We start from the raw sequence: 27,493 nt of genomic DNA, 5'->3' as shown, positions 1-27,493 counted from the left end.
CTTTTTCTTTTGTATTGTAGACTGAAATATCTGTTTGTAGCCACCTCGCCTAGCATGTTCAAAGTGACCAAAATGTTTATCTGTTTGCTATATTTTATAAAAAAATATTATCTTCAAAACAAAACAAAACAAAACAAAAAATTCTAGAAAAGCCCTTCATTAAGGCCGTTATTGACCTAGGAAATACCTCCTTTACTCTTGAACTGAAAATCCCTGAAATGGAGGGGGACTTTGGCTAATTTACAGTTTGTTGCATCACTTTTTTATAGTTGCTTCTTGTGAATAATCGTCAATTCCTCTTCTCTTCCAGTGAACATCTCTCAACCATGCTAGTGTTCATGGAGATAGAGCTGGCTTTCCCTGAAATGCAGGGTTATGATGCTTTTATATCACTGAAGAAAAATAACTTAAAATATTTGTCATTCCATAATCCTTGTGTGCAATACTGGGAAGGTAACTCTAGATTGTCCCTCCAGCTTTGGATCTGATGGCAATTAACACAGATGTGCATAGTGTGAAGACAGGCATATCAACCATAATTGCAGCAGAATCATAATTCAGTTCTCCAGGGACTGCTTCTACATTCTATGAAAGTAGTCTGGAAAATAATCTTGTACTTTACAGCTTGGCAAGAAGAATTAGAACCCCCGACTAAAAATAGTCTTAGTTCTTACCTTCTTTTTTCGACACACAGTTAGGTCAAAATGCAAAGATCCTTCTTCCTCATCAGGCAGACATAATGATGTCCTACATTCCCTTTCAGCAAACATAGCAAGTTAAATCCTCTGCTGTGAGGGACGGGAGGTATCTGAAATTCACTAATTTATTCTGTTTACTGCACTAATCACAAGGCAAAACACAGTTCTGTAAGCCAAGTTTTTCAGCCTCTTCCTCCTGTGGTAATGGAAGCTCTGTGGACCATATTCCTAAAGGCAGTCTTTGTGCCAGAGAGATGGGAAAGCCTCAAAACAGAGGGTGAAGAGAGAAGGTATTTATTTTCATGAATACAATTATTCATAAATATATCAATATATATAATATTTCATAAATCAATTATTTGCATCTTTTGGAAGAAAGTGAAGGGTGGTACTTAAGGGTTTGTTGTTTTGATTTGGTTTGATTTTTTTAAATCTATGTATAAAATATTTTTCTGAATCTCTGGGTTTCTAAAAACTTTAATATCATAGTATCACTGAATCACCAAATGGCTTAGGTTGGAATGGACCTTCAAAATTATCTAGTATACCTGCATTATAAGTGCCACACAGGCATGTAAATGTCATTAGCTTGAAAATGCCACTAGTTTATGAGCTTGGACTTTTTTATTACTTTTTCTTTCCTCATGAAAGTATCCCCATTTCAAATGTTCAGAAGACTGTAGGCTCCCTTGCACTTTATTATGCAGATATAGTCAAAGCCAAGATTTATAACCACAATCCACTGCTTCTATCCAAGTGAGAATTATTATTGCAATCACCACTCCATTCGCCATGTACAGATATCATAACTTTAATCAAAGTTCATAAAACTTCTCATCTGTAGAATGAGGCTAGTCGACAACTTTCCCGTAATATTAGAGGATTTAAAACAAATGAGAAAATATGCAGAACTGAATCCTCCTGGCAATTTAATCCAACAGAAAGCACTTACCTGAGGTGTTTTGATGTTCTCAAACCCTCCATTTAGCTATAAATATCACTTTGCAGTTTAACAGGATTTCAAAAGCAAATATGAGCAACATAGTCCAAGAAGGGATTCAGAATCGAGGAATTTATCGGATCCTTCTTTTTCTTTTCTTTGTTAAAAAATTATATAAGAGAGTTTTTAAAGTCAAATACTATTACATTACCATGTGTGTGGCATGCTAATTCTCAACCAGTTTCTTTTTCTGTGCTGATCTACATAATTTCTGTGGGCCTTCTGTAATATTGTCAGGCCATGGAGATTTTGTTTCTAGAGCAAGAGTTATTATATTTTGAATGGAAGCACACTGGAAAAATGAGTGGGATAAACATTGAATAGTACTGAATACCACTCCCCTACCTAGAGAGGGGATCTTTTTAAGAAACACAAGTGTGGTGCTACTAGAATAAGAGGAACATATTGTGTTGAGTTTGCATGGCCTGGTTTTTGGTAGCAGGGGGAAGGCACGGAGGTTGGCTTCTGTGAGAAGCTGCTGGAAGCTTCCACCAAACCCAGCAGAGCCAATCCCTAATGGCTCTGAAGATGGGTGTGCTGCTGGCCCAATTAGAGAGGTTGGTAACGCCTCTGTGATAATAGATTTAAGGAGAAAATCAAAACAAAAGTGTGAAACCATTTTAATTCTGGCCAGAGAAGAGGAGTAGATGAGAACATGTGAGGGAAATAACATGGAGACACCAGGGTCAGTGGAGAAGGAGGAGCAGGAGCTGTTCCAGGCACTGGAGCTGAGATTCTCCTGCAGGCCGTGGTGCAGCCCATGGTGAAGCAGCTGTGCCCCTGCAGCCCATGGGGATTCACAGGGAATGCAGAGATCCACCTGCACCCCATGGAGGTGCCCATGCTGGAGCAGGTGGATGCCTGGAGGAGGCTGTGATCCAGTGGGAGACCTGTGGAGAGGGGGCTCCTTGCTCCCATCCTGTCCTTGGAGGATTGCACCGCATGGACAAATGACCCATGCCACAGCATGGGAGGACTGCTGCTTGTGAGATTGGAGCTATGCTGGAGAGGTTCATGGAGAATTGTCCCCTGTGGGAAGGGAGCCCATGGTGCAGCAAGGGAAGGACTCCTCTCCCTGAGCCAAGCAGAAGAAAACCTTGTGTGATAACTGACGAGCCCCCCACCCCCTGTGCTGCTGGTGGGAAGGAGGGAGGGGCTGGGGAAAAAAAGGTGGTTTTAAGGGCTTAATTTTGGTTCTCATTATTCTCCCCTGATTTTGTTAGTGATAAACTGACTTTGTATCTCTAAATTGAGCGTGTTTTGCCCTTGGAGTGTTTTCTCCCAGGCCTGATCTCAACTCCTGAACCCTTTATTTTCTGTCCTTCCCCAGCTGTAGCAGGGGACAGTGAGTGAGTGGCTTTTGTGGGTGCTTACTGTCAGGCCACCACTGGTACCAGATTTGATAGCAAATCTGCTTGAAAGAATTTCTTCCTTACAGCTTTTAATTCTTGCACGAGCAAATTAAACAGGTGAAATAGGTGCTTTGATGTTCTCAAACCCTGAGAACATCAAAACAAAACAGTGAAATGTAACTGTAGTGTTCCTAATGGTGGAACCACAGACCTGACACCTGGTCCTCAACTGTGCTGCCAACGGCAGGCTGAAGGCCCTTCACCTCCTTCTCCTTGGTTCCTTCACAGTCATCTGCTGTGTCTAGTCCAAATTTTATGCTTTGAAACAATATTGTCTTGGGTTTTGTGTCCCTCTGGAACAAATAATGAGTGAGAACAGTTGCGTGAGAGTGGTAGGCAAAAGTGAGTTTTTGAAATACATGTAGAAAAGGGCGATACTGAGGTAATTACCTAGGTAGTGCCTTGAATTGTATTTGATACTAGACCATCTTGGATTTTTTTTCACACTTATTGCTGATTTTAGTTCTTCCATTCAGTATTTCTGTATTGTATTCTCATCTTAGATAGCTGTCAGACATTTGCTACCATTTTATCTGAGTTTTCCCCTATCTTTGTTGAGTTTTCCCTCATAGCAGTCATGTCATGCCGTTACCTGTACTAACTGATGGAAGACACTAACTTACCTCTGTAAGGTTCCATATAGAGTTAATGTTCAAGAGGGAACTGAAGCTTATGCTCACACATTCTTCATTGTGGATTATTAACTTCATATCTTATATACAGGTAGGTGACCACCGCTTATCTATCACATTTTGGGGGTCTCAGAGGAAGTCACTGGCCTGTTAATTCAGGGGGTATACCCCCTTCTGCTAACAATTCAGTCAGAATAAGAGATGTTTTTTCTTCACCCCTGCACTCTCCTTGAGGAGCTGAATATGGTGATATTTCATAACATGCTTCCTGCAAAAGAAAAACAATGTAAATAAAATGTTCATATCAGTTTTTCAGTAGCATAAAAATTCTCCCCAGTTATTTTGGAGAATGAAAATAATTACATATCAAATGGGAACTGGAGATTCAAGTAAGTTTGGCTTTCTTTGCCATCTTTAATGATCTATAAATAGTTTGTAATAAATTATCTAACAACAAGGTTTTTGCTTTTGTACTCTTTAGTAGTGTCAACACTGTGCTTCTTCTGTGCTTCAGTTCAGTGAGTCACTCCTGCTTAAGGACATTTATGAATGTACATTATAGCAACTAAAGTCAATTGGAACTAAAGCAGTACTTAACTGCTTACTCAAAAATAAGACTTTAATTAACCTTACAATTGTACTCTTCCCTTTGAGTTGAAGAAAAGGATTACATTGCCTCAATTTCAGCCTCTATAACTATTGGTGTTTACAGATCCAGTTAAGTACCGTCAGCTTTTAGAAGTTTCAGCCAAGGTATTTCAAAGACAGAATTTGGTTGCAAATTTAAGAACAGAATTAAAATAGAAAATTAAAAAAGAAAGAAAATGTTTTCTTTGAACCATTACATTTCATTTAAATAATTCTATTCTTGTCTAGTGTCTTAAGAGCCTTATTAGCAGGAACTTTTCTTTACTTCTGTTTTATTTCACCTTGTGGTATATGTAAGTCTTCCATGAGTTAGACAGAAGCCAGTGTTGTAAGAATTCTAAAAAAAAGCATGGTGATCTAAGAAAGAGATATAAGGGTGAAAAATTGCAGGATTTGAAGGAAAAAGTTGAGGACTCCAGGAGTGAAAAACCAGCAGTGATTACCAGGGGAATTAGTTTAAGTAGGGTAAATAGGAAAAAAACAAGTTCTGTTTCCTGCCTACTCTATTTTCTTTAATAAATATTTATACATTTTATCTTGATTTCCATAGAGATATTCAAGTATCCAGATGTAAGAGCTGACATTTAGAAGAGGAGTTGTCAGTATCCTTCTTAATTCAGCAGAATTATTGTCCTTGAGATATTCCAGTGTAAAAAAATCATTTTGGGATACGTGATCACCTTGGATTGTTTTTATGTGCTTTGTAGATTATTACTAAAATAAATAGTAATGATCTGTAAGGTCATCTTACTACAGCATTTGTGTTGAACATTTGAAGCAAATATATAATAAATAGCATCCCTTTATTATGATTTTTTTTCCTTAAATAGGAATTGAATTCCACAACCTTAATTTCATTTTCTTCAGCATGATGCATGATGGCAAATAAACCAAATATCATTTGGAATATGATCACTCCATTTGCTCCCTGTATAATAAAAAGTGCTTTCAGAGCTCTTGGAGTGTTCATCAGCCAAGTTAAGCTCTGAACCACCTAGTGTAGACTATTTACTAGTCTAGTGTGGACTTATTTATTAGTCTACACTAGTTCTTATGCTGCTATAGTTTATATGAGCTAATTATAGTAAAATAAACTAATTCTTAATCAGATTAGCCTTCTGTACCACAGATGGCACTGATTTAAGTGTTCTTTGATTTTTAATATAATATATCTGTGTTGAGAAATCCTATGTAATCACATTACAAAGTATAAGTGGCATTTCAAGATATCTAACAAAGGAGGTAGACTCTATGTTTGTAAGCTTCAGATACAGCATATATTTTCATTTAGCATAAAATCTAACAACATTAGTTAAAAAGTTAAAAATTCAATGTCATTTGCCCTTTAATCTAAGAGCATTCTGTAAGCTTTCTTTTGGTTTTAAGAAACAAGTTCAGTTTTCAATAAGAGCAGATGTTTGGCTAAAAAAGTGTGAGATTTATAGCCAATGTAAACCAAAGGATTTTTGTATTTAAAAACATCTAAAAACCTCAAAGCATAGTTCATTTGCTCTATTAAACAATGTCAACTTCTTTTGTAACATTTGAGGAATGGGAATTGACATATTGTGCAATTCTATTTTTTTCTTGCATTCATCTCTATTATTTCTAAAGCATTACTGTACTTAGTATTATTCTCTAACATATCTTCTACTTTTCTATTTTCCACTTAAATGAAGTTTGCCTTCATCAGTTTTCCAGAGAACTGTATTCTGCTGTGTGTATGATATAAACCCTCTTCCTGCTTCCTTTAAAAGACTGGCTTGTAACTGGGTTGCATCCACCTTTGCTGATGCCACCTTCTTGTTAAGGTCTTTTCTTATAGATAGGGCTCCCAAATAATTTTATTTGCACTTCCTGTTGTTAGTCTTGGTTATCAGAATGTAGTGATTCCTCATTTCAACTTCAGTGCTTCTCACTAATTAGTAATATCACAGGCAAATGGTAGCCAGTAGTAATCCACTAAAAAGAATAGTAAACACAGTATAAAACAACTCTAAGTTGGTTTTTTTTCTTGATAAGCTGAATTGCAAGTTTGGTTTTAAATGTATGCCATATACCATTAAAAATGACAATACAAAAGAAACAAAACTCTATCTGTAACTACATGGAATATTTTATTTGAAGACATTAAAGAAATTAATTTTCTATTAGTAATTTTAATTATTCATCTCCAGGCTTCCTTCGTTTTAGGTATTTTTATGAGAATGTCAAATTTTAGTGAGTATGTATATACACACCTATAAATGTACACAGGATCTAAATAGAATGACAAAAAGTTTATTTAGCTGTATTATTCTTTTAATGGCTTTTATCAGTGTAACAGCTGCACACCATTCAGTCACTGATGGAATATATACTTGATCTTCAAACGTGAAACATTACCATTACACTTAGTTTCCAAAGGACAAGGTATCTGTCTCTGAAATCACATAGTAGTCTGGTTGGGGAGCAAATTATATTTTCACTTGTTGTATTGAAGGTGCTGTTAAGACAGGGTGTATATTCATAGTGTGAGCTTTTTGTTTCAAGTTAACTCATTCTAATAAAAGAAAGACATAATAGCACAATATAGAAAAAAATTGTTCTGCTGAAGTGGTTTAAATCAGTATCAAAATTGTTTGTGTTAAAAGCACAGAAATAAATTGAAGTCAGTGAATTATATATTTGGTATCAATATCAACAAAAACCCACAATAACCCACAATACTAAACACTTAAAAGCTTAGTAAACACCTGCAAATTTTCAGGCAGCCTTCTGTGGTAAATCTAAGAAATACAATTGCCATTCACACACACACTCACATGGAAGACACCGCAGTTGCACAGCCCCATAGCTGCACACACAGCACCTTGCCTTACAGGTTCTGAGCATTGCAAACCTCCTCCTTGGCAGCTGGGGCCATGCACACACTCAATCCTCCATCCTCTGCTGCACAGCAGGCACTGCAGCCCCACCTGCACCTGTGCTCCCCTGCAGCCCACTGACCCATGCATCACCTGGGAGCAGGGTCCCTCCTCTGCACCCTTTGCTGGAATGGCCCATGGTGGGGTGCATGCTCCTCACAGCGAGACTGTCCTGCTCAGGGTTATTCTTCTTACGCAGCCTTGTGCACTAGCTGTATTGGAACAGCCTTGTGTTCTTGGATATGAGGCATAAGTACAGAGTTAGTAACTTTTCTTTGGCGTTATAGTTGGAGGGTTACCACATGCAAGATGGAAGAATGTAGTATGGTGGGAGAATCTGTGCATACATACATATATACATATATATATACATATATATATATATGTATATATATGTATATAGGTATATATATATATATATATATATATATATATGTATATATATATCTTCCTCTATGAAGGTAATGAACTTAATTGCACTTGTATACTTCTGATCTTTGTCTCCAGGAAAACATATATACCTTCCCTGGAAATCCCCCTACATTCGGTTGCTTTCTAAATAAATATTTATACAGGAACGTCACTCTTAAAAAGGGAAATGAGCATTCCAAGGAAGACAATGATCAATAATAATGATCAATCAATGATCAATCAACAATGATCAATCATAATCTTCACCAATTTTAATTAGGAAGCTGTCTTTAAATGAATTATTATTGTTTTCAAATATTGTTTCTAGTTAAATGAATTATTATTGTTTTCTAATAAGGCCAGTTAATAATAGAAATTCTCATTCACCAATATGGTCTTTTTCAATTCCTTTTGTGAATGCTTTGAAGTTATTTACAATGGCTCTTCAGGTGCAGGTAGTAATGAACTTTGATTACAGAATCACAGAATCACTAGTTTGGAAGAGACCTTCAAGATCACAGAGTCCAACACATCCCCTAACACCTCATCTAAACCATGGCACTGACAGTCACATCCAATCTCCCTTTAAATACATCCAGGTGACTCTACCACCTCCCTGAACAGATAATTCCAGTACTTTATCACTTATTAACAATTTCCTTTAGCACATTACTATCCCCAGTCTTCTCTGAAAGCTTATTTGTTTAAAATTGAAATCTTGGGTTGTTTACAATATGGGGATTGTTTCACTTTTAAGACTGATTTTATTTTATTCACCATTTTTGCTTGTCTCCCTTCTTCATGTTTTTGAGTTTTTGTCCATTATTTGCTCTCTTCATTCCAGGGAAAGATACTTTGCTGGACTGCTTCCAGCTGTAGCTGTAGTTTTGATGCCAACTGCTGTCAATCTCACCCTTGTGTTGATTTGTTGAGAATTCATTTTTTATAAAAAGCAGTTAATATTCCAAGTCCAAAAAAAGTCCATTCAGGAGGATTGAGTGTTTTCACATGTTCAGCTAATATTTTCAAATCTTATAAAGTCAGTGTTTATCTGTGTGGGCAAGTTTTAACATAATAGTCTGTGTCTTTAAGTTGACCTGGTTATTTTAAACTGTCATTCTTCTCAAGCTCCATGCTGTCAGAAGCCAGACAACTTCAGCTTGATTAGTGAAGCATATTGTCAATATGTTATAGGTGTAAGGTGGGTTTGGGTTTTTTTATAGAAATGGGGTTTTTTTTGGTTTTTTGTTTTTTTTTTTTTGTTGTAGGATCTCTTTCTAGTAATACAGGGGTTGTTAAGTACAGTCAGGTAGCCTGAAAATAGGGACAGATTACTATTCAAAATTGTCATATTGATTTCAAAGAGCACTTTTGGATAACATCATATGAATTTGAAGCATTATAATTCTCATTTTGAAATATGCACATATTTTACTTCATTTGGAGTTGGGTATTGAGAGTACACATATCTAGATTAAAATTGCTCCAGACTCAAATTAATGGCATGGCTACATCTTAGGAGAATCTGTCCTAAAAATCAATCAGTTAGGGCCCTTTTTATAAATGGACAATGACCTGGCCCTTTTTATAAATGGACAATGTCTATTTACAATGACATCTTCTCTGCCTATTTCATTCATTTTTAAATTCCCCTGCCCCAAATCACACTCAAGAGAACATCTGGGGATTCAGTGGGATTATTTCTTCCCATGGGCACTAGCAACTAATGCTCTATCATGGACAGGGCTCTCAGGGCTTGGTAAGGCAACCTCTGTTGTTAGTATGATGATGGAGGGGGAAAAAAAAATGTTTTAGTCCAAACTATGTGAGAAGAAACAGAGCTAAGATTAAAATGTAGCAATTCTCTGTTCTTCATTCTGTGCTCAATAAAACACCTTGAGTATAAAATAGCTTGTTTCCTGAAAGGATACTGTAACAATAGGCATGAAATAAGGACAGTAAGTAAAAATAAACTACTTAATTTGGTGCCTGATTTTAGCTCAGTTTGCCTGCTGCAGCCTTTCCTACCATCATAATTTCATGTTGTCTCTCTCCTCCCAGGAAAAAAAATTCAAATGTTTTTTGAACATTGTGTGCAGCTTTGGTCCCTGAAATACAAAAATGATATAAAGCCAGTAGAGAGTGTCCAAAGAAGGGCAGTGAAGAAGGGCCTTGAGGGGTGGCTGAGGTCACTTGGTCTGTTCAGCCTGGAGGAGACTTGAGGGCAGACCTCACTGCAGTTACAACTTACTTGTGAGGGGAAGAGGAGGGCCAGGCGCTGATCTCTCTCAGTGGTGACCAGTGACAGGACCAATGGGAATGGCCTGAAGTTGTGTTGAGGGAGGTTTAGTTTGGATATCAGGAAGAGGTTCTTCACCCAGAGTGTGGTTGGGCACTGGAACAGCTCCCCAGGGAAGTGGTCATTACACCAAGCATATCAGAGCTCAAGAAGTGTTTGGATGATGCTCTCAAGCACACGGCATGATTCCTGGGGGTGTCATGTGCAGGACCAAGAGCTGGACTTAATCCTTGTGGGTCCCTTCCCACCTGATATATTTGAAATGTTTTTAAAAAAGGAAATAGGTATGCATTTATAATTGTGTATAAAATTGAAAATATGTCAGGACAGGAAATATATTTTTTATTTTTCTTCTGCACTCTTCTGCATTCTAGGATAGTCCACATTGGCTGCATTTTCAGCTAATCTAAACTGCCTGCAGCAGAGGTATTCTTATTTATATCTTCTGAAGCAAAATGCTATTAGGACTGTTATTCATGTTCTTTCAGCAGCTATATTTGGTTGAATCCAACTGTACTGAGTTAGTCCAAAAAGGAACAGAATTAAAATTGCTGAGGTGTGAGTAACCCATATTCATATTCTTCTTATGTTGATTTGGAGAGATAAGAGGTGGAGAGACTGATCTGAGTCAGCAAAACTATTTATAGTCAGACTGCTTTAAACTAGTTATATCAAGGCTGTTGGCCAGCCAGTCTGTTGATTGACACATACAAGCAGTTACAACTAAGCAAAATTTCAGCTTGCACTTAATACAGACCTCAGCTTTGAGGTCTGTGTTGAAAGAGAAGGAACATTTATACAGCTTTAGGGTTTTTTTCTAAATTAGAAACTTTGGAACCTCAGAAACTACTGTTGAATGTCATCATTATTCCCTGTTCATTAATCCCTAATGGCATTCCTAATAATATCTGATTGAACCAGTCTAAAGGAACATACAGATAGGATGTTGAAAATCTTTTTAACCAGTACTTGAAATCTTTGCTGTGAAAAGAATTTGAAGCATAGCTCTTTTAGCTCTTTCTAAACTGTCTTTAGACACTAGAGTTACCAGAAAACCTGTGAGTGGCAGAATTATTGTTAGTATAGTTGCTATATATGGACTTGGGGAGGAACAATTGAAATATTAGCCCCGCTGATACACACTGCTGAAACTGTTCTCATATCCAGCTGCTGGAGGGCATTGTCTTTAACCTGCTTTACTCTCAAGCCAGGTGCACCTTAATCCATCAATTTACTTATGGTTTTTAACATAGTGTGAGAAGATTCATACTGACAACAAAGCATTTAGTGGTTCTAAATTTTGGTAGTTCTTACAATCTCAAAGTATGTGTTGGTGCGCATCAAGCTCTGGTTCAACTGAGCAGGATGTATTTCTGACAGCACTTGTAGAGTCAGAATCACAAGATATCCTAGAAACAGCTGCTCTTCAAAGATTTACTGATCTCTTAAATTATGTAAATATGTAAGTAACAGGAATATTTCCATTTGAGAGTATTACTATGGCTATGGCACTCTTTTAGTTTGCAACATAAATAGCAGATTTTACCTCCCATCACAGCAGCCAGCCCATACAAATAGACTACTTGAATTCTGGGATGATGTTAAAGGAGGCAAGAAAGGTACAGTGGATTCCTTTTGAATAGTTTAAACTGGCCTAGTATGACGTGTTAGCAGAATGTGTAAATTGAAGTTCAGTAGGGAATTTTAGCAACTTACCACTTCAAAAAGCCTTTTTCTTAACTGCATTTTTGGCACACTTATTTTCTAGTTTCTGGTCTTTACTTGTTCCATTTTAGGATGTGCAGGATACTACAGCTTATGGAAGTTTATTTGTTGCCCTCCTCCAAATTCCTGGTTCAATGACATGTTTTCAATTACAGTTAAATTATTCCGGTAAAAATATTCTCAAAAATAGGTTAGCTGAAAAGTGTTATGAAAAAGCTTTATAGTGGATGACGTTTATTATGGCCTTGTGTTGTCTACAATATTGCATGAAGAAAAGCTTTAATAAATTGGTTTGGATTTTACTTTATTTAAAAGATAAAATATAAGAAAAGAACAGATGCTGTAAGAAAACAGTTTCCACTAGAGAGCATTGTGCAAACCTGACTGTAGCAATGTGATCTTGGCTGTGGCACTGTGAGCATCTTCTACCTAGTGCAGCTCCTTCACACAAGCACAGACCTTACCTCTCACACTTTGCTGCACAATCCTGTGTCTTTCCATGAAGAGCTAAAGCTTATTGCCTGTAAGGGACACCTGCGTGCACAAAAGGCCTTTATCCTTCCTGAATGTATTGCTGTCTAGTGGCTGAAATGCACTGCTATGCCTGCAGTGGCATTTTATTAAAGTCGTGATAACCCAAAGCACAATGTAGACAGCACAAGAGAAATTGGTTCTGCTCCTCCTTTGGTCCTCAGGTATTGTTTTGTGGCTATGACCCAAACAAATTTTAGTAGAAATTAAGCCATTAAGCCAAAATTTCCATCACTGTCCTCTCAAAAAATTTCCATAGAACTGAAATTGTTCACAGTGGCATATCATGTTCTGATAAAGTCATGAATTTCAAAAGTTCTACTGTTGTTTTGACGGACTTGACTTTGCTTCATTCTGCTACTATTTTGGATGCTTTTTCAGTTCTATGAGGTTCATTACTCTTATTTTCCATAACCTTGATTTAAATACAAAGTTGCCAGCACTAAGGTAAGTTTTGGCTTTTAAGTATTAATGCTATGATTAACTCAGCAGAAATCAATCTATAGCATATCAAAGACTATGCAGACTCAATTTTCTTAGTGAAAGATGGAATTTTTTAGTGGTAGAGGAGGTGGAAGAACATAGCAATTTTTTATTCCATTTAGTAGCAACAGGTTAGTTACATTGTTCTCATCCTCATGTCAGGAAATGTACGTGTTCCTATGACAATCAGATTGTCACTTGAAAGGTCTTTTAAAATACAAGAAGCAGCTGTCAGTGAAGCATGTGACTATGCCACTAAGAATGAAGAAATGATGGAGGCTTTTCTATGGGTAAAGAAGCCAATGCTATTTAAGGCAGGACAGAATAAAAAGGGATGTGATGTGACCAGCATGGAAATCTGCTGATTATGTGCCTTCCTAAGCACATTCTGCCATCAGTGCATTCCTTCTGTGGTTGTGATGTTAATTCCTGTTAGAGAGTCCTGGTGATGCATGCTTAACTTCGTGAGAAATTTTCCTGTGGGGCTGAATAATTTTCATTGCCCTGTAGCTGCAAGACTGCACCAGTCTTTGTATGCTCAAAGTGAATATCCACTGTTATTCCTTGAAATAAATGCTAAATTTTCTGATTTTCCTTGCTTTTGCAATGTGTGTGCTAGATATTATTTTAGTTATAAAATTAGGATAAAAATTCATTCATCTGTAATTATATTATCTCATTTGGCATCTAACTCTAGGACAAGAAATCAGTGATTTAATTTCCTTTCAAAGTCTTTGTCTATCAGATACAGAACAAGTTTAATAATTACCTCAGTTATTGTGAGAACTGTGCTTTCAATATTACATTCCTAATTGTTTTTAGATAAGGAAATTTATTTTTATAGCTCACTCAGCTGACTATTGCAGCTCACTCAGCTGACTAATGACTGGGTGATTCTCCCTTATTTTCAGTGTAGATAGCAAGGTCTATAGATTATATTAAGAGAAATTAATATTGTCCTTCTGGTTCATACAATAGGATGCATTAAAAGTACTTACCTGAGTACACAATATATTTTGATTTTATATGAGAAAATTTAATCCAAAATAAACATGTTTAATAAATATTCACAGAGTAACCCAGTAGAGATCTGTAGTGTACCTGAAACTTCCAAGAGCTTAATCATCACATTAAAAATAGTTTTATATTATAACTGCGAGTGAGATAAACCCATCCTTTGTGTGGAAATACCATGTTTATGGTCCAGTCAATTGTGCAGGAATAATCTGTATATTTTCAACCACTAATTCACAAGTCTCCAGTTGGGAAAATTTTACTGTATGCCTTGAGCTGAATTAAACACTGGCTTGTGCTTTAATACAGAAGATTTAATGTACAGTGCACTGGGCAGTCTTATCACCATAAGCTGTTCTTCCTGGTGTATGCAGAGGTGCATCAGGAGTTGATTCCTTATGTACACATTCAGTGGTACCAATCCCATGAACATTAACTCAATATTGGATCCATTCTCCATCACAGTTCTGCTGCCTGATGGTGGCTTTCGGCCTTTGAGCACTTATGTCCATGAGTGATGGATTGTTGCAAGACAACTCTGCAATGTACCTCCTTCCCAAGGGAAACCTCACTCCCTTATAGAGAGTCCTTCTGTCCTGTCACTCCTATTCTGTCCAAACCGTTCAACCTCTTCTGCAGTTGGACCTTCTTGTCCTCCATGCCACATCATCTTTTGGTCACAAATTACCAAGTTTTAGCAGCTACAGTTTGATTTTCCCCTTCACTCTACTGTGTATGCACACAAGCCCCTTAACTTGATCACTCTTTCCAGATTTTCAGAGGATCAGCAAAATGGCAACTGTGGCAAAAGCTGCTCTTTCAGCAGAGAATGAGGGCTTCTTTGAAATCTGGGAGCACTAGAACTATAACATGACAACCCTTGAGAGAAATTTCTAACCATAACCTAACACCATAGGCTGTAAATCCTTCACCAACTGAACCATCATACTTTTGATACTTTATGATTCATCACAGTCCATCTTGTTCTGTCATTGATGCAAAGCTCAATGTCTCAATTCCATCACTGGCATAATTTTGTTTCTAAGAGCTATTCAATCATAACTAGCAGACAAAAGAAAATCCAGTCCATAGCTCATTGCTCCTTGGAGTAAACTAATCCCACCACCTGATGTGTTGATATATGTATCTTTTTGTTTTACAAATCAGGATTTCTATTTTTGCATTTGAACAAACTGTGCCAGAGAGTGAATTAATTAGTTCTTGAGATGAAATAAATTGACTAGGTACATGAAGTATGTTGGTCTCTTGTGAGATTGTTCTAAGCATATGAAAATTGTGGGTTTTTTTTTAATCAAATAAATGTTTCAGAATATATGTACATTTCAACGAGTACTGTTCCTTAGTGAAATGTAGGGTAGTCATCACTGAAGAATGTAAGGTACTTTCTCATCAGTGATTAATGGAGCTGATAGTCTTGGCTTCAATGTTGTTTTGTCAACAATCCAAGAAATATATCATTGTCAAAAATACAGTAATTGGAGGATCAGGACCTGTGAGGTCATTGGTAATCTTTTTCTGTATTGAATTTGGCAAAGTACAAACCAAGCTGACAATAATTTTTAACATTAGCTGTTACATCAGCTGAAGTCTGAACCACCATTTCAAACTGAATGATTGAAAAGCATTTTGTAGATAGTATCATGAAATAAGAGTTGTGGGATTTTTGAAAAGAACATTAGCAAAGGAGCTGTTTGGGAATACTCACTTAAAGTCAGAATCCTGTCATATGTACAGCAGAAAGAAAGCTTTGATAGAATAAACTTGATAATCCTTATGCTTACAATGTGATAAATTAATGTATTCTATTAAGTTCAAATTTACAGCTAAAAACTTATATTCTTCAAGTGCTTTTTTTCATAGCTGGAGGGAATTTTTTCATACTGTTTCAAACATCAGTGTGTTTATCTGAATCATTCCAGTTAGAAGGAAGATCTGTTTCCTTGAATTTAATGCATTTCTTTGAGGTTCATTTTTGAGACAATTGATTCAAATAAGTAAATTTTAACTTTGGGTGGTTGCTGTTTCATTTTGTATTTTTTTAATTTTATTTTTCTGCAACAATACTTATCTAAAGATAAGTATTTACTTTTAGAGTAAAAAAAGTAAATTTACTTTTTTTATACGCAGGTTAATGCAATTGAAAATATTTGTCAGGAGTTTCAGTGTCTTTAAAGTTAAGTAAATTGCTGGCGTGTTTATCTGTACACACAAATATATAATTAATGAGAAAACTATCATTTTGGTACACCAAAATATCAGAACTTATCTCTAATAAGACACAGAACATGTTGTTAAAGGTGAGCTACTTATGCTAGCCAATAAAACAACTGCTTTAGAGGCAAGGTTACTCTGAGTCTTACACCATTGGGATTGCTTTTATGGAGACCATTTAGTGATATGAACATAATGGAAATGTCTTGGATCATCCCCATACAACTGTATATTTTGCTATAAAACATATCAAGCTGTGAAATTTGGGTGAATAGGATGTTTCTACTATCTATATCATAATAAGGCAAGCTTTGTAATACAGTAACAGTAGAGTACTTGGACTATAGCTTTATCATATTTCAAGGGGGGAAGGTAAATTCACACTTACAGAAAATTGGATATGGCAAGTTTGATATTTTATGAAGACATTTTCAAAGGGATGAGGGATAAACAAATATTTTCAGGCAATATTTAAAAAAATATGTGCCAATGCTATATACATACATATGCAAGTCTGTATAGATCTGCAGTAGTATAAGTATATATTTATAAATATATATCTAGGGTAGAACAAGGGATGGCAAGGACACACTGCCACAGAAGTATCTTCTCTCATAAAAAAATATGCTGGCATCGTCTGTTAGTCAATGGGGCTTTGATATCTTGAACTCAAGGGGTAAGATACTTATATAAAATAATTTTTATTATTTTTCTGAAATCACTGCACAGATAGAGGAGCAAAGGATATGTTCCAATTATACAACAGAGTATGAGCGTGTGTGAGTGCGTGCACCTAACATGTGCAAAACAAAAGTTAGGATGAGAAAAGGCTTATCAAGTTGTTCCTTGGCAAAATAAACTGTTCCCAGTGCTGTGCCTATAACGCTTTGTCCAATGTGCTGACACTGGTAAACCAAAGGTCCAGTCATTACATTCTCCTTCATTACAGAAAAGCTGAGTAAGAATTTGGTGCTAGGTATTTTCTTTCTGTCACCTGAGAGATTAGTATTTATTCTTGAACAGTTTGTTGGTTAACTGCTGCTGCAGTAAACGGTGCTGCAGAGGGACTACAAAATATAGTTGATACCTACTTCATAAAATAGTTGCTTTAGAAAGGTTTCTTGCTAGGCTTCATAATACAGAATGAATGTAAATCTAGGAAGGGAGGCTGGACTGAGGAAGACTGGATAGTACAGTGAAACTTCTTGGGAAACTCAAAAGAGGAACTGAGGGACTGAACAAATTGCACTCATCTCTTGAAGGTAGCTGGAAATCAGACAGGAGCAGGCTGCTAGGTAATAAAGGAGTTTGAAAACCGTGATAAACAAAAGCTTTCAGAGGACAATGACTTTTATCCTAAACTAAATTAGTTTCAATAGTTTTAACAAAGGAATTTTCTTTTCAAAGGTGCTGTGATTGTCTCCAGGACTTGGACCCTCTAAGTCTTAAGGTATGTTGTTTATGATTTCCATAGTAAAACAACTCAATATGCGTATGCCTTCTATTGCTGTTTGTGTATATGTTCAAGACAGTTAAAAATTAAATTCGTTTAGTCTTACATTTGCAAATGCTATGAATTTTTTTCTCTGTATGGAAAAGGTGGGATGTATGTATTTTTTCTTCTTTTGCCTGGCAAGTGGGTCGCAGGTCATATATGTCATCATTCTTAAATGGATGAAATAGCTTTAAAAAGTTTTGATAAGTTTTATTGTGTTGTGGTTTACATTTGTAAATCATGAAGTCTGAAAAAGAAAGAAAAATACAATCTCTGCATGATTATATTGAACTTTTCTTTACTGAGCCTTCATTTTGATTGACTGTGTATCAAAAGTCCTGTTCGTGTAACTCATTATTTGAGAACATCATCTTTCCATTTTTTTATAAAATAAGGTGCTTGGTGAAGCACTGTGGATAGGAATAGAGGGGGAAAAGGAAAAGAGTTCAAGGAAGGGAAGTTCTGGGAAGTTCAGGGAAGTGCAGGGAAGTTCAGGGAAGGGAAGAGAAGTTCAGGGAAGGGAAGGGAAGTTCAGGGAAGGGAAGGGAAGGGAAGTTCAGGGAAGGGAAGTTCAGGGAAATTCAGGGAAGGGAAGGGAAGTTCAGGGAAGTTCAGGGAAGGGAAGTTCAGGGAAGGGAAGGGAAGTTCAGGGAAGGGAAGTTCAGGGAAGTTCAGGGAAGGGACGTTCAGGGAAGGGAAGGGACGTTCAGGGAAGGGAAGTTCAGGGAAGGGAAGGGAAGTTCAGGGAAGGGAAGTTCAGGGAAGGGAAGTTCAGGGAAGGGAAGTTCAGGGAAGGGAAGTTCAGGGAAGGGAAGGGAAGTTCAGGGAAGGGAAGTTCAGGGAAGGGAAGGGAAGTTCAGGGAAGGGAAGGGAAGTTCAGGGAAGGGAAGTTCAGGGAAGGGAAGTTCAGGGAAGGGAAGGGAAGTTCAGGGAAGGGAAGTTCAGGGAAGGGAAGTTCAGGGAAGGGAAGTTCAGGGAAGGGAAGGGAAGGGAAGGGAAGGGAAGGGAAGGGAAGGGAAGGGAAGGGAAGGGAAGGGAAGGGAAGGGAAGGGAAGGGAAGGGAAGGGAAGGGAAGGGAAGGGAAGGGAAGGGAAGGGAAGGGAAGGGAAGGGAAGGGAAGGGAAGGGAAGGGAAGGGAAGGGAAGGGAAGGGAAGGGAAGGGAAGGGAAGGGAAGGGAGTATTTAGTTGCCAACTGGAGTTTAAATGCAGCAGTGATTTAGTGCCCTTCCTTCCTTCCTTGACTTCCTTCCACCACTCCCTTCTGCCACATCCTTTCTTCCTCCCTCCTTCTCTCCACTTTTTTTTCTGCTCCAGGCTGATTACACTTGTGTTATAGAACAGTGAAAATTTTTAATATCCTTTGAATGCCCTTGAAAACAAACTGGTCCTTTTTCTGGGATCCAGGATGTTGCTGAATTATGGTTGAGGTATTTTTTACATTGGCTTTTGTTTCACTGTACAGTATAGCTCCAAAACGACCTCCAAATCTTTAAGAGATTCTGATAGCACCTTCACAATACTTTCTATTCTGAAAGTTCCCATTCTTTGTTCCAAGCACCTTTCACCTTTCTTCTTTGTTTTGTTGCTGTGCTACCTCTGAAATCACTCTGTCACAAACCCACTGAAAGGTCTCAAAATTCAGAACGAGCATTTAAAGCAAGTCGTCAGAACTGATATTATATTGCATCCATGTTCTTTTCTCTCAGCCAGCTCTTTTTCTCCACCCTTTGTCTGCACTCTTAATTTAAGTGTTAAACCCTTGGGTCAATTAATGGTCCATAACATTTATACTGTCAGATGCAGAATGAAACTCCTACTATGGTGCCCTCTTTTTCCATTAGCACTATTAAAAAATTATGATAAAAAAATAGAGTGAGAGATTAATATCTCCCTGGAGTTTATAAAGAACAAGCCAAAGAGCAGTTATCCACATTTCCCATTTCTTTCTTCTTTGAGACCTAGGCACAGTCATGAACTTGCTAAGCAAGACCAGCAAAATGCTAATAGTGCAATTAGCAGTACAATTCTCAAACCTGAGTGGAATTTCAGGCCATCACAGAATCTAAGCTCCCAAGGTGTAAAGAAATAGCAGAGTGCTGTCACCAGTAATATCATGAAGTTTTTCATATGCAGAAATTGGATTCTGCTTCAATAAAACATCCCTAAACAAAGGAAATGCAAAACATAGCCATTTATTTTGTTTCCATGATGGTGGAAATGCAACAGAATGTGTAGGCTTATTTTGCATGCCTTGCTTGTTTGAATTTACTAGCCCCAACTAAGTAGAACACTATTAGGTTTTTGTTCTGTGGGAAGATGCTTTTAAAAGTATTCTCCAGACGTTACCCTTACTGTCTCTCCAGTATTACCTCAGTTCACTTTCAAAAATTGGAATGCAGTTATGGTAAAAATGAACAAGTAGAGGATGAAATTGATGTTAAATATTAAACCTGTCTATTTAAATGGGGTTCTTGGGGGTTAGATATAGTGGCATTGTGCTTCTTGTGCAGATTCTTTATTTAAATTCCAGATTTTTGAATATCCATGACTTCAAAAGTCACAGCTAATATTCTTGCATGAAACCCACTGTCTTAACAGAGTAAAGACAAAACTAACCTTCTCTTTTTTTGCTGTTGTAAAAGAATATGTTATTATAACAGAGTTTACACTGATGCATCTCAAAGTACTGTGAAGTAAACAGAAGTTGTGATGATTTTTTTCATTCTTTCAACCATTTTACAAGACTTCATGGAATCACAGAATGGATGAGGGTGCTAAGCATCTCTGGAGATAGCCTAGTTCAGAGCCTCTGCTCAAAGCAGAGTCATCTAGAGTAGATAGGATAATGTACAGTCAGATTTTGAGTCTCTCCAAGGATGACAACCTCACAGTCTCCTGGGGAACCTACTCTCGTGTTCAAACAGCATCACAGCAGAAATTCTTTCCTTAATGTTTAGACAGAACCTCATTTATTTCAGTTTGCGGTTTTCTCTTGTCTCGCCACTTGGCATTAGTGCAGAGTTTAACTTCATCTTCTTCAGTCGCTCCAGATATACATTTGTGCACATTGATAAGATTCCCCCAAGTCCTTTTTCTCCATGCTGGAGAGTCCCAGTCACTGTCAGCCACTACTCACATAAGACAAGCTTTGGTCCACTATCTCTGTGGCCCTGTGCTGAAGTTGCTCTGGTGTGTTCATGTCATTTGTTTCGTAGAGGGCAGAGCTGTGCACAGTCCCCTCAGACTGTCTCACCAGGTGTAAAGCAGAGGGGAAGGACCAGATGCCTCGATCTGCAAGCAACACTTCTGCTAATGCAGACCCTCTTTGCTGCAAAGGTAACATGCTGCAGCATGGTCAGCTTGTCTCCCAGGAGCTCCAGATTCTTCTCTGCAGATCTGGTTTCCAACCAGTCACCACCCACCATGAACTGATGCTGGAAGTGTCCTTCCTCCCCAGACGTAGGGGTTTGCATGTTCATTTACTGAACTGCGTGAAGCTCCTGTTCATGCATTACTCCAGCCTGTTAATGCTCTCTAACAAGCAGTAGATCCATCTGATATATCAACCACTCCTTCCTGGTTTGTATCATCTTCAAATTACTGAAGGCAAACTCTTCTTAACTTCTGTATGTGGTGGTTGAACACCCCTGAGCCTCGCAGATGTGTTCCTTGAAAGTCCATCATCTTTTCCCCTAAAAAGTAAGGAAAAAAGTGACAGTAAACACAAGTGGGTCTGCTGAAAGAACTCTTCAGAAGATGACAAGAAATCTAATTCCTAAATATTTTTTTTTTGCTTTTGCTGTTCATAGTGATCTAAATTCCATTTATGAGCTCTCCTGATCTAAAGCTCTGCCATAGATTCTGATTCAAAAATTGCTGGCAAGCAGTGCATGTTATCATTGTTCAGCCTTTCCTTTTCTGAAAAATTAAAACTCATTGAGTAGTCAAGGTATAACCTTGCATCTGGGATACGAACACAAAATTTGAGTCCTGTGCTAGGTGAGTTGTTTTTTCTGGAAATATCAGACACTATACACACCAGGGAAATCACAGGCAGTTTGCTCTTTTGTTTCCCTGCTTCCCCACTTTGTGTTGATTCTTAATTAATTCATATAAATCCTCCTAAATTCTCATGACATTGTTTCTCTTTATTGCTCAATATTTCTTCCTCGGATTTCTCTACAGACCTCAGCTCCTAATTTATTTATGTTGGTATCTTCTTGCTTTGTTGATTTTTATGGTGGATCTGACCTATGAAACATAATTTATCAGGTGTCAGTTTAACCCTGGCTGGCAACTAAGCCCCTCCTTATATAGCCACTCCTTCACTCCCTCCTGAAGGGTAAAAGTGAGAGAACTTTTGTGGATTAAGATAATGACAGTTCAATAGGTAAAGCAAAGGAAAACAAGGTAATCATTCACTACTTCCCATCCACAGGCAGCTGTTCAGCCATCTTCAGGACAGCAGGGCTCCACTATGCCTAATCTAGAATTGGGCAGACAAATGCCATTTCTCCAAATCTCCCCTCCCTTTCCCCTTTTCCCTCCAACTTTATATGCTGAGCCTGATGCCATGTGGTATGGGATATCCCTTGGGTCATTTGGGGTCAGCTGTCTCAGCTGTGTCACCTCCCAACTTTTTGTGCAGCCCTCAACCTCCTCACTGGTGGCATAGGTGAGGAGAAACAAAGACCTTGTGTCTGTCATAGCACTGCTCAGCAGTAGCAAAAATATGCCTTTGTTATCAGTACGGTTTCCAGAACAAATGCAAGCAGAACCCCATAGTAATTAATAGGGAGAAAACTAATCCCATCCCAGCCAAAACGAGCAAAGCAGGGGATCAAACATACCTTTTCCTTCACTTTTTTTTTTTAATGCTCTGTCTTCAGAGCTTAATTATTTATAGGAGATCTTGCAAAGTTACCTGTGGCCACATATTTGAGTTTTATCCTTGAAATCTTTTCATACCTCTCAGCCAATGCTTGTCTTGCAAACAGTCCATATTCTTTGTCTTTCTCTTCCCTCGTTTCACCCTCCAATCCAGTGAAGGATGGCTTTGGGCCTTTCTGAAGAAGGAATCTCTCTTTGTGGTGTCCTGAACTAACAGGTGATCCCCATTTGTTAGCACAGGTGTGTGGGTTTGGGTTAGCACACTAGTGGAAATTTTGCCTGCTGCTCCATCTATTGGTATTTAGAGACAAATACCTACCCTCATGGGGTCAAACACCATTCCTATCTACTTTTTCTGCTCTAGATTGTTCTAATTTTAAGCAGTTTTCTTTTGACTCCAAAATTGGCTGGAGAATAAACTTTCTAACACAATTTGAGGTATTAGAAAGCAGGTGTTCTTTATTACAACGTTGGACACATTTGGAAGATTTTCCTCTACTCATTGCAACATACTTCCTAGCTAATAGATAAATATAACTTTTCCTAGCACTAACTTATATACCTCATCCCTTTTACTGGAATTCCTTTTGTGGTCTTAGAGGGTCATGTAAAGGAGTTTCTGGTGGTTGTACTCACTGACAGCCCCCAAAACTGTAAGTGGCCCTGCCTTACACTATTCTTAGGGCATGCACTGTTCTTTTTTTGTTACAGAAGTTCGCCACAAAAATCACATAGGTTCCTCATTGTGTGTTTATCCACTGATTCCAGCTACATTTACCATCCTGTGTGTCTACTTTCACATTCTTTTATCTAATTGACTGTTAGTTTTAAGCTTTATCTTGCAATTTCAAGGGAACTGAAAATTTGTTATTTTCCATGCTATCACTTTAGAGAAGTAAATGGTTAAGATCAGGCATCAGTTCTCATTTTGACCATTTCAGCCCAGTTTCTCTTTTTCTGACTCAAGAATGTCCCCTGTGTATGTTATTATCAAATTCTAGTTTCTGGAGAAACTTTATCCCTCATATTACCTTCTGCCTTTGTCACTTACATTAAAGATCAAAGTTGATCATATAGTTTGGATGTATCCAAATCTGAAATCTTAGTTAATTTCTTTCCTGTAAGATGCAGAAATATCACAGAGTTTTAAAAAATATTTGGAGTATTTAACTTTGAACATACACAGTCCAACATATTCTGAAGATTTTATGACAACAATTTAATAAAATTTTCCTGTGCATTTCTGGAAGATGGTCATAAAATCTTTACTTTTTTTTTATACTCCTTTAGGTGTCTGTGATATTATGCTTTTGGAGAAAAATTTCTTGCTGCTCTACAGGAGGTGTTATGATGGAAATTACAAGCAAAGATAAAGAACCCTTTCCCATGTATTTTGAGTTCCACAGTAGATTTATTATGATAGTGTGAATATTAGTGCGTTCATTCCTCAATTTCAGTAAAATTCTGTTCTGTGTTTGATAATGGAGACCCAGGCATCAATCAGTGACTGATCTATATGCACTGGATTAGATAAAAAAAAACCCATTAGCACCTCAATGCAACATATTCAGTTGATTTTTAAAGTATGTTCCACTAATCTTTATCTTTTCCTGCATTCATCTCGCCTAGTGTATGATGAAAATAATACTGTAATTTCTGGTCATTTAGTCCAGTACGATCCTAAAACAATGGATATGGTTGCTCTTCCATTTGAAGTCATGGATGATAAATTTTTTAGGCTTGGAACTTTGTTTTTCATGGAAATGCATCATGCTTCAGATGCATTGAACTCTCACTTCCAAACTGGGCAAAGCCTGATGAAGGCTGAACAACAGTTTCTCCTTTGATTCATTCATTTTACTTCAGTTGCTGCAGGTTAAATGTAGGCTGAAGGCTTTAATTTGTTTAGAAGCCATATTATTTTTTAACTTTTGAAATATTTGCAAAACTAATTTTACTGTAATTTTCTTTCAGATGTTTCTCAATGCAGATAGAATATTTTCTTTTTATCATACGTACATATGCATGGAACTAACACCTCTGTACACGTGTTTTCCTTCTCTCTATTAAAAGCCATATGCAACACTTGTGGAAGGGGAACGTACAGAACTTTTGAGATGTTTAGGAGCAGTGCTCTTTAAATTTCAACAAGGACTGAAATAACAATTTGGGGCTCTTAAGGAAAGCATAGATCAGTGTATCACCTGGATGAACTTACCTTATCCGAGGGCCATTTGGTATTTACCATGATATCTGTTCATTGGTCCAAACATTTCAGTGACAGAGAACAGATGGTAAAACAGCTTTTTTAAGTAAACTTATCTAAATTATTCATCTTTTTAGTGAAAGAGGTAGGTGCACTGTAGTTTAAACTCTGAAAAAAAACCAGCTAGAATGTAGCAGAAAGTCCACTTGATTTCTAAGTCATATGAGAAGTGTCTGAGGGAGTAGGGGTTGTTTACCCTGGAGAAATGAAAGCTCAGGAGAGACCTTATAATTCTCTACAAGTATATGAAAGGAGATAGGGGAAAGATAGGGCTTGGCTAGAAAACCAGTGACAGGTTTCTTATCCCAGAAAACCAGTGACAAAACAAGAGAATGTAGCCTTGAATAGCTTCTGGTAAGGTTGGGGTTTGATATCATGGAAGGGGTTGGTAAGCATTTGAACTGACTACCTGAGGTGGTGGTGGAGACACCATTCCTGCAGGTATTCTAGAAATGACTGGACATGGCACTTGGTTGTACGGTCTAGATCAATCACAGGTTGGACTCTATGATCTTAGAGGTCTCTTCCAACATAAATCCAAAAATAACAGAATATGCCAAGGTGGAAGGGACCCATGAGGATTGTCAAAGTCCAACTCCTGGCCCTGCATAGGGCATACACAAGAGTCACATCTTGTTCCTGAAAGAATTGTCCAAAAGCTTTCGAACTCTGTCTGATCAACTTCTCTGAGGTCCCTGCTCCAGTGCCCAAATACCCTCTGAGTGAAAACGTCTTCCTGATAGCCAACCTGAACCTCTCCTGACACAACTTCAGGACATTCTCTTGTGTCCTGTCACTGCTCACCACAGAGAAGAGATCAGTGTCTGCTGCTCCTCTTCCCCTCATGAGAAAGTTGTAATTGCAATGAGCTCTCTCCTCAGTCTCCTCCAGGCTGAACAGGCCAAGTGACTTGAGACACTCCTCATATGTCTTCACCTCAAGGCCCTTCACCATCTTTTTTGACCTCCTTTGGACACTCTGTAATGGCTTTACATCTTTCTTACACTGTGGCACCCAAAGGTGCCCCCAGCACTCGAGGTGACGCCGCCCCAGTGCAGAGCAGAGCCCCACTGATGATGCTGTTTCTGATGTCCCCAGGACACAAGTGACCCTCCTGGCTGCTGGGGCACTGCTGACACATGTTCAACTTGCCACCGACCAGGACTCCCAGGTCCCTTGCCATGGCACTGCTTTCCAGTATCTCATTCCCTAGTGTGTACATAAACCCATGATTGCCCAGTGCCATCAGAATCTGGCACTTGCCCTTGTTGAACTTCATATTTGGGATGATTGCCCGGCAGTCTTATTTGTCCAAGTCTCTCTGCAGGGTCTCCCTGACTTAAGGAGAGTCATCAGTCTCTCCCAATTTTGTATCAACTGCAAACTTACTTAGAATCCCTTCTAGTCCTGTGTCCACATAACTAATGAAGATGTTGAAGAGCACAGGACTGAGGATGGAGCCCTGTGGAAGGCAGCCAATGACAGTTCCTCAGTCTGATGTCACCCCATTCACTGTGATCCTTTGTGCCTGACCTGTAAGCAAGACACACAGACTTGTGATTGCTCACCTACCTCATGATGTGTTTATCCAGCTGTGTGCTGGCTATTTTGTCCAGAAGGTTTCTGTGAGACACAGTATCAAAAGCTTTACTGAAATGCAAAATGATTACAAAACTAGCTTCCCTTGATCAGCTAGGTGGGTTACCTTGTCATAAAAAGAAGAAAGTTTTGACAAGCAGGACTTTCCCCTCAAGAAGCCATGCTGGTGACTGTGCTGTCATTCAGGTTCCATTTAGTTTTTCAGTATCCCCCAGAATAGTCTTCTCTATAACCTTACCAGGGAGTGAAGTGAGATTGACAAGCCTGTATTTTCCAGTCTCATTCTTCTGGCCCTTTTTAAAGATTAGAACAACGTTCCTCAGCTTCTTGTCAGCTGGGACCTCTCCAGATTCCCAAGACCATTCAAAAAATCATCAAGAGAGGCTTTGCAAAGAAATCAACCAGCTCTATGAACTATTTTTGAATGAATTTTTTCCCTAAAGTGGTAAGCAGCATTTCTGTATTCCTCCCACACTACCTGACGTTGCTCCCACTTACACCTTCCTTTTTTGCCTTATCTTCAAAAGAAGATCCCTGACAGGCAGGCTGGCCTTTTGTCCTGCTTGCTTGACTTCTGACACTTTGGAATTGCCTGCTACTGTGCCCTTTGGAGGTGGTGCTCAAAAGGTGTCAGTATTGACTGACTCCAGTGACTTGAAAAGCACTTTTCCAGGGACATTCCTCATTAGTTCCTTGAGCAGAAGTGAGTCTGTGATTCTGTGAATTACTGGCAGGTACTTCTAAATGGTAGCAAATTTTTTCAAGAAATACTGCAACTATACAGAAGCAGAGATCTAGATTAATGTTGCAACCATCTTTCAATATACCACCTGATTACTTGTTTTGCTTAGTAAAGAGAAGAGCCTACTATTGCTATCGGTTTGCATTGCATCATCCATTTGGATGGTACAATTTTCCATTAAAGATACTCAACAAAATGGTACTCAGCAAAGCTCTCATGGAACAACTAACTACAATTGTACTGAAATATTTCCATGACCTTTCTCAAATAAGATTCTGTTTTGTTCAGAAGAAGATACTAATTTTGAAATTCAAATGAGAAAGGACTTACAAGTCTATGTCTGAAAATCTGCGATTTTTAAAAAAAAGATAAATATGATTTCTAATTCCTGAGAGTTTTAATGGATCAATAAGTGCAACAGAATTGCATATACTCAGCTAAAATATGTTTTCTGGAACACGCACTTCTCAGTCCCCATCTTGTTCACCAAGTGATATTGATGGTTTTAT

The 27,493-nt window shown here is 38.0% G+C and overlaps 1 protein-coding gene across 5 annotated transcripts in view; it reads left to right on the top strand.

Annotated features, from left to right (window-relative positions):
- The window catches only part of LOC129133064 (leucine-rich repeat and immunoglobulin-like domain-containing nogo receptor-interacting protein 2), a 484,996-nt gene that overhangs the window by 288,502 nt on the left and 169,001 nt on the right, over window positions 1-27,493 (top strand). For all 5 annotated transcript variants that reach the window (XM_077172067.1, XM_077172061.1, XM_077172066.1 and 2 more), the window contains one exon: window positions 17,399-17,441. The gene's annotated coding sequence lies outside the window, so the exon portion shown is untranslated. The remainder of the gene's footprint in view (window positions 1-17,398; window positions 17,442-27,493) is intronic.

The sequence above is a fragment of the Agelaius phoeniceus genome, chromosome Z (assembly GCF_051311805.1).
Source record: "Agelaius phoeniceus isolate bAgePho1 chromosome Z, bAgePho1.hap1, whole genome shotgun sequence".
NCBI classification, from domain to species: Eukaryota; Metazoa; Chordata; class Aves; order Passeriformes; family Icteridae; genus Agelaius; species Agelaius phoeniceus.
Note: the sequence above shows the minus strand (reverse complement) of the source record. Positions and strands in the feature narration are given on the sequence as shown.